The 12350-nt window shown below is 36.1% G+C and overlaps 1 pseudogene; it reads left to right on the top strand.

The window, feature by feature from the left end:
• The first annotated feature begins 1197 nt into the window (after positions 1–1197).
• On the top strand, positions 1198–1870 carry LOC114044541 (annotated as a pseudogene).
• The last annotated feature ends 10480 nt before the right edge of the window (positions 1871–12350 follow it).

Genomic DNA, 12350 nt, shown 5'->3' on the forward strand with positions numbered 1-12350 from the left:
GTCTCCCTACATTTTCCATTTTATTCATTTAAATATTTTTGAATCTCTTTCAAATAGATTTGACAGAAAAGCAAAGATTACCCTGAAGTTGATATAAAGAACCATTGGTATTTTTGATACTATCTTTCTTTCCAACACAAACTGTAAACATTTTATTTTCATTCACCAATGCATTCATAAATTATTTGGAATGTTGTTGGTGGAGTTGTGAATTGATCCAACCATTCTGGAAAACAATTTGAAACTATGCCCAAAGGGCAATCAAACTGTGCACATGCCTTTGATCCAGCAGTACCACTACTAGGTCTGTATCCCTAAGAGAGCATTAATTAAAGGGAAAAGGAACCACATGTACAAAAATATTCATAGCAGCTCTTTTTGTAGGGGCAAAGAATTAGAAATTGAGGAGAGGACCATCAATTGGGGTATGACTGAGAAAGTTGTGGTATATGAATGCAACAGAATCATATTTGCTATAAGAAATGATGAGCAGGCAGATTAAAAAAAAACCTGAAAAGATTTACATGAACTGATACCAAGTGAAAGGAACAGAACCATGAGAACATTGTACACAGTAACAAAAACATTGTGTGATGATCAATTTTAACAGACTTAGCTCCTCAGCAATACAATGATCCAAGAGAATTCCAAAAGACTCATGATGGAAAATGCTATCCACATCCAGAGAAAAGTTATGGAATCTGAATGCAGATTGAAGTGTACTATTTTAATTTTTTTCGTGTTTTTTTTTTCTTTTTGTTCTGTTTCTTCTTTAACAAAATGACTGACGTGAAAATGTTTAACATGATTGAACATGTATAACCTATATCACATTGCTTGCCATCTTGAAGAGGGGGCAGGGAAAGGAGAGAGGGAGAAAAAATTTTGAACTCAAAAACTTATACAAATGAGTGTTGAAAACCATCTCTACATGTAATTGGAAAAAAATAAAATATTATTTGAAAAAAAAGAAAATTACACAGAGTGGTAAGTTAGTAGCATCTTATCTATTTCTCAATTCAACTTGGACTTCTTGGTTTTGAGGATGAACATGACAAATTTTTGCTGGTTCAAAAATGAGATTTGTAGTAATCACCAAAATGCTAATCTTAAAAAAAGAATCCTGGTATTGGTTAAAAATTAGAGTGGGCCCTTTTGGATTGGCTGAGGTGCCCATGAAGAAGGCTTTAAGCAGCCATGGTGCCCAGCCAAAATGGCATGATTCTGAAGCCCCATTTCCACAAAGATTGGCAAAGGCAAGTTGCCTCATGGTTTAACCAGCCAGCCAGGGAGATCAGAAGGCAAAAGGCCGGTCAAGCAAAAGCACTTTGAATTTCTCCTTGCCCTGCATCTGGTCCTATCTGGCCCATTGCGAGGTGCCCTACTGTCCGATACCACACCAAAGTACGTGCTGGTAGAGGATTCAGCTTGGAAGAGCTTCAGGTGGCTGGTATCCATAAAAAAGTGGCACGGACAATTGGTATCTCTGTAGACCCTTGTCACTGAAAAAAGTCTACAGAGTCTCTCAAGGCAAATGTACAGCAGCTGAAAGAATATCGTTCCAAACTGCTCCTCTTCCCAAGGAAACCATCTGCACCCAAGAAGGGAGATAACTCTGCTGAAGAACTCAAGTTGGCAACCCAGCTTACAGGACCAGTTATGCCCATCAGAAATGTCTATAAGAAAGAGAAAGCTCGAGTCATCACTGATGACGAGAAGAGTTTCAAGGAATTTGCTAGTCTTCTGATGGCCCGGGCCAATGCCCATCTCTTTGGAATCCGGGCAAAACGAGCCAAGGAGGCTGCAGAGAAAGATGTGGAGAAGAAAAAGTAAACAGCCTCTGAGAACTTTCAATAAAATAATACAAAATAAAAAAAAATTAGAGTGGTAGATTAAGTGGAAAGCAGTTTGGAAGAAAATTTTTTTAGACTAATATCTCACACTACGTAGGAAAATAAGATCAAAATGGGTAATTGATTTAGACATAAAGAGTGATATTATAAGCAAATTAATGGAACATGGACAATTTTTCCCATCAGATCTATGGATAAGGGAAGAATTTATGACCAAACAAGAGATAGAGAGGATCATGAGATATAAAATGGACAATTTTGATCACATTAAATTAAAAAGGGTTTGCACAAATAAAATCAAAGCAACAAAGATTAGAAGGAAAATAAGAAATGAAGGGAAAAGATTATGGCAAGTCTCTCTGATAAAGGCTTCATTTCTCAAATGTATAAGCAATTGAATCAAATTCATAAGAATGTAAGTCATTCCCCAGTTGATAAATGGTCAAAGGATATGAACACACAATTTTCTTATGAAGAAATCAAATCTCTCTATAGTCATATGTAAAAATGTTCAAAATCACTAATTAGATAAATGAAAATTAAGACAACTCTGAAGTATCTCATCTCACACCTATCTGATTTGTTAATATGACCAGAAAGGAAAATGGCAAAAGTTGTAGGGGATATGAATTGGAACACTAATGTAATGCCGGTAACATTGTGAACTAATCTATTCATTCTGGAGAATAATTTGGAACTATGCCCAAAGGACTATAAAATTAGGTATACCCTTTGACCCAGCAATATCATTACCACATCTACACACCAAAGAAATGAAAGAAAAAGAAAAAGTACCTCTATGTACAAAAAAATATTTTAATAGCTTTTTGTGGTGGCAAAGAAATGGAAATTGAGGGGATACCCATCAATTGAGGAATGGCTAAACAAGGTGTGGTAAATGATTATGATGAAGTAAAGAACAGGATAGTTTCAGGGGAAAAAAAACTTGAGAAGCATTATATGAACTCATGCAAAGTGAAGTGAACAGAACAGAACCAGGAGAACACTGTACACAGTACTAATAATATTGTATGATGATCAACTGTGAATGATTTGAACAATAAACTGATCCAAGATAATTTCAAAAGACTTACGATGAAAAATATTATCAGTCTCCAGGAAATAACTGATGGAGTCTAAATGAAGATTGAAGTATAAGGTGTTTTTATTTTATTTTATTTTTCTTTCTTTTTTGACAACTTGGTTAATGTAGAAATGTTTTGCATGATTTCACATGTAAAATTGATATCCATTTCTTGTCTTCATGGTGAGTGGAGAAGAGTTTGGAGGGAAGGAGACAATTCAGAACTCATTTTTAAAATGAATGCTAAAAATAGATAAATAATATATTAAATTTTAAAAATAAAAAAATGAGACTTGTTTCATGAAAGTTTGGGGAAAAAACTTTAGAGCTTGCTGAACAATTGGAGAAACATTGGTGTATCTATTTATTTATGGAATTGTGCATGCATTATAATTCTTTGAACAAGGAATAAGAAATATTTCAAGGAAAGGAAATTATACATAATGACTCAGGTACACAGTGGATAGGAAACTGGTTTTGGAGTCAGGAAGATCTGAGATCAAACTTATTAGCTATGTGACCTTGAGCAAGTTACCTAAATTGTGTCTTTCTCAGTTTCCTTATTTATAAAATAGGGGTACAAATTTCAAATTTTTCAAATTGTTATGAGTATAATTAGAGAATATTTACAAAGCACTCTGAAAACCATATGCAATAAAAAATTCTAGTAGTTATCACTATTATTATTGTCATTATTATTACTTTGGAATTCTATTACTTTTTCTGACTCTATTCCCTAGACTAACTCAACAACTCCTGTTTGTTTTAGATATTTTAAGCTTTTGCTCTCTCAGGTTGACTAGATTTACAGCACAGTTGAGTATAGAGAATTGTCCTCATTTCACTGCTATATTGAATAAGTTAGTGACCTATCTAGCTGTTACCATTTTTCAAGAATAAAAGCATTGAATTCCTGAATTGAAGAAAACAAGAGATACCATCTCATCTCCTGTCCCAAGTGGCAAATCAGAAGAATAAGAAGCCAAACTCATTCAAGCAGAATGGGAGCTGTCATATTCTGTGAGCTTTGTTTTTCCCTTTTCTCCACAGTTATTACTTTTTTCACAGCTGGAGAAAAGAGACTTCTCCCCTGCTGAGACTTCCATTTTCAATATCATAATACTCATTGCCTTACGACTCCAACAGGCATACTGAGCACAAGGGAGGGATGAGGTAAGCAGTGACAAAATCAATATTGCCACACTGCTCCTTGTTGGCCAGTGAAACATTTTTATTGTTTAGTTAATATGATAGAATTTTCTCTTCCAAAAATCAATTAAATGAAACTCAAACATAGATTGCATTTTTTTTGTTTGTTTTTACAATTAATCCCATTGTAATGGTTTTTTCTGATCTGTGGGGAATAGAGATAGCTCAGGCCTTTTTTTTTTTTTAAAGATCAGGGCAGGAAATTAAGGCCTTCTTAATTGAAAGTGGCATTTGTTTGCTTTTTGCTGTTTCTCTAACTCCCTCTCCTAGATTATTAGAATTTCTCTAGGGGTAGGTAAATACTTAAGTTTGCAATGAAAAAAAATGATCAGGGAAATTTTGTCAAATTTTAGTTTTGCATGCCATGTTTAAGGAGTAAGAACCAAGATAGCTTTCCTTTTAAGGACATCATTGGATTGCTCATTTATTATTTGTTAATTTGTAAACTATAAAATCATGGATTCTCAGAGTTAGATGGTACATTTGTTTGATGGAGACTTACCTAGTGTCTCCCATCTGTGAAAAAGAATTACCTTGGAACTGCCCTCAACAAGTAATCATCGAGATGTTGTGGGATGATTTATAGTGAGAGGGAAGCCACTACCTCCCTAGGGAGATACCTATTTTGGGATAGCTGGAATTATTTAATCCTAACAGAATTTTTTTTCAGCAATTTTACCTCTACTACATTATATTATATATTTACTACATTGAATAATATATACAATTATAATATTTATAATAACCCATAATATATTTTATCTACATATAACAACAAATATCTACCACATCATTATGTGCTTATACTATTCCTATACTTCCCCATGATAATTTTGTAAGTACTTGAAGATAGCCATTGTGTTCCTCTAAGTCTTTTCTTCTCCAGGCTTAATATCCCCATTTTCTCTAATCATTCCTTGCATGGCATGGTCTCAAGCATATTAATCATCCTTATTTCTCATTCATGGATGCTCTACCATTTGTCAGTGGCTAAATGTAGCACCCAAGAACTGAAGAATACACTGCAGATGATGTCTGACCAGGAGACAATAAATAAAGTGACTGTTCTGTGGTGTTCTGAACATTATGCCTTTTTTAAATGTATCTTAGGGTCTATTTTTTTTCAGCCATGTCATAATGTTGACTGATATTGATCTAGTAATCTATGGAATCTCCTAGTTTCTTAACAAATAACAGCTAAATGGACCTCTATCCAACTTGTATTTTTTAATGTGGCAGACCAAAATAATGAATTTTACATTCCTTTGTATTTTTTTCAATTAATTTATTTATTTTTGATTTTCAACATTCACTTCCACAAGATTTTGAATTCCAAATTTTCTCCCCATCTCATCCCTCCCCCCACCCCAAGATGGCATGCATTCTGAGTACCCCTTCTCCTAATCTGTCCTCCCTTCTATCTCTCCTCCCCTTCTCTTATCCCCTTCCCCCTTCAATTTTCCTGTAGGGCAGGATAGAATTCTATACTCCATTTCCTGTATATCTTATTTCCCAGTTGCATGAGGAATCAATTATTTTAACTTTTGTTTTTAAATTTTTGGGTTCCATATTTTCTCCCTTCCTCCCTCCCCACCCACCCTCATTGAGAAGGCAAGCAACTCCATACAGGTTATACATGTATAGTCATGTTGTGAAAAACTAACTATATTTCCTTTCATCCTATCCCATCCCCCATTTATTCTATTTTCTCTTTTGACCCTGTCCCTCCTTATAAGTGTTTGCTTCTGATTACCCCTTTACCCAATCTGCTCTCCCCTCCGTCACCCTCCTGCTCTCTTGTCCCCTTCACTCCATATTTTCCTGTAGGGTAAGATAGATTTCCATACCCAAATGAGTGTGTATGTTATTCTCTCCTTAATCCAAATCCAATGAGAATAAGATTCACTCATTCCCTCTCACCTTCCCCCATTTCCCTTCCACTGTGAAAGTCTTTTTTTGTCTGTTTTATGTGAGATAATTTACCCCATTCTAACTCTCCTTTTCCCCTTCTCTCCGTATAATCCTCTCTCACCCCTTAATTTTATTCTACAGATATCACTCCTTCATCTTCAACTCACCCTGTGCCCTTTATCTATCTATCTATATGTACATACATATATTTTTTTTCCTGCAACTACTCTAATACTGACAAAGGACTCATGAGTTACAAATATCATCTTTCCATGAAGGAATGTAAACAGTTCAACCTTAATAAGTCTCTTATGATTTCTCTTTCCTGTTTACCTCTTCATGTTTCTCTTGAGTCTTGTATCTGAAAGTCAAATTTTCTATTCAGCTCTGGTCTTTTCATCAAGAATGCTTGAAAGTCCTCTATTTCACTGAATGACCATTTTTTCCCCTGAAGGATTATGCTCAGTTTTGCTGGGTAGGTGATTCTTGGTTTTAACCCTATCTCCTTTGCCTTCTGGAATATTATATTCCAAGCTCTGTGGTCCATTAATGTAGAAGCAGCTAAATCTTGTGTTATCCTGATTGTGTTTCCACAATACTTAAATGGTTTCTTTCTGGCTGCTTGTAATATTTTCGCCTTGACCTGAGAACTCTGGAATTTGGCTTCAATATTCCTAGGAGTTTTCCTTTGGGGATCTCTTTCGGGAGGTGATCAGTGGATTCTTTCAATTTCTATTTTGCCCCTTAGTTCTAAAATATCAGGGCAGTTGTCCTTGATAATTTCTTGAAAGATGATGCCTAGGCTTTTTTTTTTTTGATCATAGCTTTCAGATAGTCCAATAATTTTAAAATTCTCTCCCCTGGATCTATTTTCCAGGTCAGTTGTTTTTCCAACGAGATATTTCACTTTGTTTTCTATTTTTTCATTCTTTTGGATTTTTTAGTGTCTTGATTTCTCATAAAGTCACTAGCTTCCAATTGCTCCATTCTAATTTTTAAGGAAGTATTTTCTTCAGTAAACTTTTGGACTTCCTTTTCCATTTGGCCAGTTTTGCTTTTTAAGGCATTCTTTTCCTTATTGGCTTTTTGGGCCTCTTTTAGCATTTGGGCTAGGCTATTTTTTAAGGTGTTATTTTCTTCAATATTTTTTGGGTCTCCTTTAGCAAGCTGTTGACATGTTTTTCATGATTTTCTTGCATCACTCTCAGTTTTTCTTCTACTTCTCTTACTTGCTTCTCAAAATCCTTTTTGAGCTCTTCCATGGCCTGGGACTAATTCATATTTTTCTTGGAGGCTTTGGATGTAGGAGTGTTGACTTTGTTGTCTTCTTCTGGTTGTATGTTTTGATTTTGTTTGTCATCAAAGTAAGATTCTGTAGTCTGACTCTTTTTGTGCTGCTTACTCATGATTCTAGCAAATTACTTGAGTTATAAACTCTTTGTTAAGGTAGGAGTCTGCTTCGCTTCCAGTGTGGAGAATGTACTGTCCCAAGCTTCAGGGGTTTTGTGCAGCTGTTTTCAGAGACACTTCTATGGACTTATAAATGTTCAGTTCTTCCAAGGTTCTATGATCAAAGGTGAGGTGTTTACTCCTTTCCTGTCCTGTACTCTGATCTATAAGTGATCCCAAGCACTCTTTTCTGTCTTGGAACTATGAGGAGGATTCTCTCTCCACAGCCACTACAAGCTCCACTACACCAGCACTCCTCCTCGCCCCAGGACTGCCACCTAGAACTGTGACCCAGATCCAAGCACAGGCAAAGCAAAAGAATCTTGCACCAGCAAAGAGATCCCTGTAATCACCCTCTGATCAGTCACTCAATTCCCCCTCAGTCTGTGGGCCTCAAGCTCAGGAGGCAGCCACAGCCCCAGGGCTATGCTCGGGGAATAGGGCTGGGATGCCCACACTTCTCTCTCACCACAGACCCAGAGTTTTCCTACTGACTTTCTAAGTTGTCTTTGGCATTCATGGGTTGAGAAGTCTGGAAACCTCCACAGCTGCCCATGATTCAGTCCTCTGAGGCCTGCTCCAGGTTAACTGAGGCCTGAGCACCCACACTGAAGTGCATTCCTCTCCCTGCCTGGCATGATATATCTTTCTGATCAACCATCCAGGTTGTCTTGGGCTGGAAATTTGTTTCACTCTGTCTTTTTGTGGGTTCTGCTGCTTTAGAATTTGTTTAGAGCCATTTTTACAGGTATCTGGAGGGGTTTGGGGGAGAGCTCAAGCAACTCACTGCTTTTATTCTGCCATCTTGGCTCGACCCACCCATTTTAATTTTCATATTGCTATATTCTGCCTATCATTCCAGGGTGTTCTTTGTCATCCACTGTGTTAGTTATCCCTCCTATTTTCATGTCATTTGTGAATATGTGGGTGTTTAACAAAAATGTTGAAGAACACTCCTTGAGAGTAGGGACTATCTTACCTTTTTTATATGCCCAGCTCTTAGCACATGCCTGGCAAATAGTAGGAAAAAAAGGTTTATTGATTAACATTAACAAGGATTGATCCTTGGGACACTGTATGAAAGGACAAACATCGATGTTTGTTATCAATTCATTAATGTCTACTTCTGGAGCCTAGTCTTTTACCTAGTTGAAAATCTAAGTGACTGCTTTCATCTAGCTGCATTCTCTCCAGATTTTCCATGAAGACAGTATGAGAGATTGTCATATGGTTCATTGAAATCAAGGTAAATTAAGGGGCAGCAAGGTGGCTCAGTAGATAGAGCACTGGCCTTGGATTCAGGAGGACCTGAGTTCAAATCTGACCTCAGACACATAACACTTACTAACTGTGTGACCTTGGGCAAATCACTTAAACCCATTGCCTAACCAAAAAAAAAAAAATCAAGGTAAATTACATATTAGGCATTCCTCTGTTATACTGATCAAATGATAATGTAAAATAAGAGGATTATACTGGATGATCTCTAAGGTTCCTTCCAGCTATAGACCTATAACCCTATGTTCAGAAAGGAAATGAGGTTAACATAGCATGACCTCTTTTTGATAAAACCATGATGGTTGCTAATGATTATAATTTCTTTTTTTATCTATTAAGAAAGAATTTCTTTAATAGGGATAGGGACTGAACCCATGATCTTATTAATATTTTTAAAAAATTTAAGAGAGGAAATTTCCTCTACAAATATAGATTGGCACCTTCTCTGAAGCTTAGAGTCATAGAAAATTGACTAGGGAAACAAAAGATAACCTGACTTGCCCTAAATCACTTGGCCAGTATTAATCCAATATTAACTGGAGGACTTGAATCCAGGTGCTTTTAGTTTTTAGGCTAGCTCTATATCTGAGAAAACACAATCCCTCTCATGGTGTTAAAACAAACTAAAATAATATTTCATTTATATCAACAAAATATCCAGCTGATAATGCGCATGCCATTCCTTCCTTTTCTCAAAAGCTTTCCATGGCTTCTTTCTTAATTGAAACTCCTTTACCTGATATTTGAAGTATCTTTGACATATCATTTAACTCACAGTATGTATACACTTTAATCTCTAGGTAAACTGGATTGTATATTGTCTCCCTTCTACGTAAGGGTAGAGATATATCTTTGTTAATATTAGCTGCTATGCCTGGAATGCCATCCCCTTCCTTCTCACCTCTTGACATCATACCTATCCTTTAAAGCCTATCTCATTCATGAGGTCTTCTATCAATACCCATCTCCACTTTGGCAAGATATTTTTTCAGCATTTTAGGGAAACATCACTCTCTGCTTGTACCTCTTAGAAGTTATTACATCACACATATTATGTTATCTCTGATTGGGGATATATTTCATGAAACTATATTCCATGAAAACACAAGTCATGCTATCTAATCTTCATGTCTGCTACAGTATTTTGAAATTAGCACATACTTAAAAATTGCTAGTTAAATTAAACTTAGTTAAAATGAAACATGATTTGTTTTCCCTTCCAAAGTTCTGTAGATTCAGTAAACCATGCAAACATGAAGATGTGATTTTTGGTTTTAGGTTGTTGTTATTATTTTTGTTATATATCCTGAATGTGCATGTGAATGTATAGAGAGGGTGTTTATCAATTGCCTATTGCTGAGGCTTAAGGGAAGAGGACATGGTTAGTAAGGGCCAGTCTTAGAATTTAGGGGCTGGGAAGATTTAGTTTGCTTGAGTTAACTAGGAAAGAAAGCTAATTCTGGCCACTCTTTGTATCATTATGGAAGCATGGAAATTAGCCCATTTGTCAGAGTATTGGACTTCATATAAATCAGAGTTACTTTAGATGTGATGGCATTTTTTTTATTATTTAACTTATTAACTAATGGTTCCCATATAGCACATATATCAAGTATATCCTGAATTTTAAACATATTAAGTATAAGAAGATTATAGAACTATTTGGATATAAGCAGACCTGTACCTAGGTCAGCAAAAAAATATCTGTCACAGGATTTTCAAGATCCAGTGGTCATAGTTCTCCAAACTTAAAAATTAAACTTCAAATTTAAAATGTACAGAAAATGGAAGTAAGGCTAGGTAATAGAAGCTTATTTTACTCTGGGGCTTCATTGGAAAAGATATAGCTTCCAGGAAGGGGGAAGCAATAATTTCACTGTGCTCTACCCTCATCAGACTTCATCTGTTGTATTATGTTCAGTTCTGAACATTATGGTTTAAGAATAATGTTGATAAACTATAGAGCATAGAAAGGTGGGAAACCAGGATGATAAATTTCAAGTTCATGACATATGAGGATAGGTTGAAGGAACTCGGGATGTTTAACCTGAAGAAGAAAAAAAAGAAAGAAAACTCAGGGATACACAATAACTGTAGTGAAGTATATGAAGAGCTGTCATTGACAGGAGCATTTATATTTGTTCTATGTGTCTCCAGAAAGCAGAATCTAAAGAATAGGAGTTACAGAGAAACAAATTTTAGAATTGATGTCAGGAAAAACTTCCTAAGAATCCAAGCTGTCCAAGAAGTGGTAGGGTTCCCCTCTCTGAATGTCTTCAAGGAGAGACTGGATGACCTTTGTCAAGTTTGTTATACTTAGTATTTCTTTATGTTTCAGTTGGAGCCATTGAGGTCCCTTCAAACTATGAAATTCTGTGATGTGATTTCTATAGCCTTTTACTGGCCTCCCCTCCATTTCTTATCTTCTGTCCCCACCCTCACAGGTGGCATGCTTCACAAGATCAGCCTCAGGATGTCCTGAGGCCTTTCTATCACAAGGAATTGTTCCCAATAAGATCTGTTCCTAATAAAATCCCTCCCCTTGCCTTTGTATCATTTGACAGAATTTCTAGTCACAGTGCTAGATAGAGATTATATTAGAATCTTGAGCTTTCCAGACAGCTTGAGAAATGTCCTTCCAAATCTGACATTACATTTGCACTATAGATCTATGTTAGCACATTTCAATTTTATGCATTGAGTTTTCACATAATGTGTTTTCAGAAGGTAAGTAAGCCAGTTAACTGTGATAGAAATTTCTACAAGTCCTAAATAAATATACCTTCAGAGGCAATGTCTGTATAATGCTAAAAGAAACAATCACTTCCATTTGAAAAATAACCATTGTGGTTAGTTTTCATCACGTGTGTACAAAAAGATTATGGAACTAAGCTCATCTGGTTTCAGCTGATTGTGCTGGCATCATACGCACACAGCTTTAAAAGAAAAAAAAAATAGAATTTTCTAAGCAGTTTAAGGCAAAGCTTTGGAAACTTCCCCAAAAGGATGTCATTGGTGAGAAGCAGGTCTTTCTCTTCACCTAGAAACTACTAAGAGAATGTGATTCTGTTTTCTAGTGTAACTAAATGTTGGAGCATGCCCAGATCACCTAAAATGGAAGGACCAACTTCTCAGACAAGATATCCTACATCCCTCTACCACACTATGGGAGTAGCTTAGATCTATTGGTTATAAAGACAAAACTGACTTTCTTTCGAAACAGGTGTCTTTAAAAACTGCCACACTAGAGTCCTTACTTCTTTCCTGTGGCTTCCAAAAAGGGTGAAGGTACTAAGTTCATCTACAGTATAGGCATCATGAACTGATCTGGTGTGGGACAAAGGGCTACTTTTCCCTGCTATCCCTTTTATCTTGTGGCCCCAAAAAATGGGTTTGAAGTATTTTGTTCTGTTCTGTAAAACCTTTTTAATTCTAGGAACAAGAAGTAGAATTCTCCTTGGATCTGGAATCTAGCCATGGTAAACTGGGAAGCAAAATTCTAGGCTAAATTTTGCAGCCAGTTAATCCATTATGGAAGTCCTGAGATTTCAGGGTGCCAGGGCTGG

The sequence above is a fragment of the Vombatus ursinus genome, unplaced genomic scaffold, assembly GCF_900497805.2.
Source record: "Vombatus ursinus unplaced genomic scaffold, bare-nosed wombat genome assembly UNPS02014773.1, whole genome shotgun sequence".
Lineage (NCBI taxonomy): Eukaryota > Metazoa > Chordata > Mammalia > Diprotodontia > Vombatidae > Vombatus > Vombatus ursinus.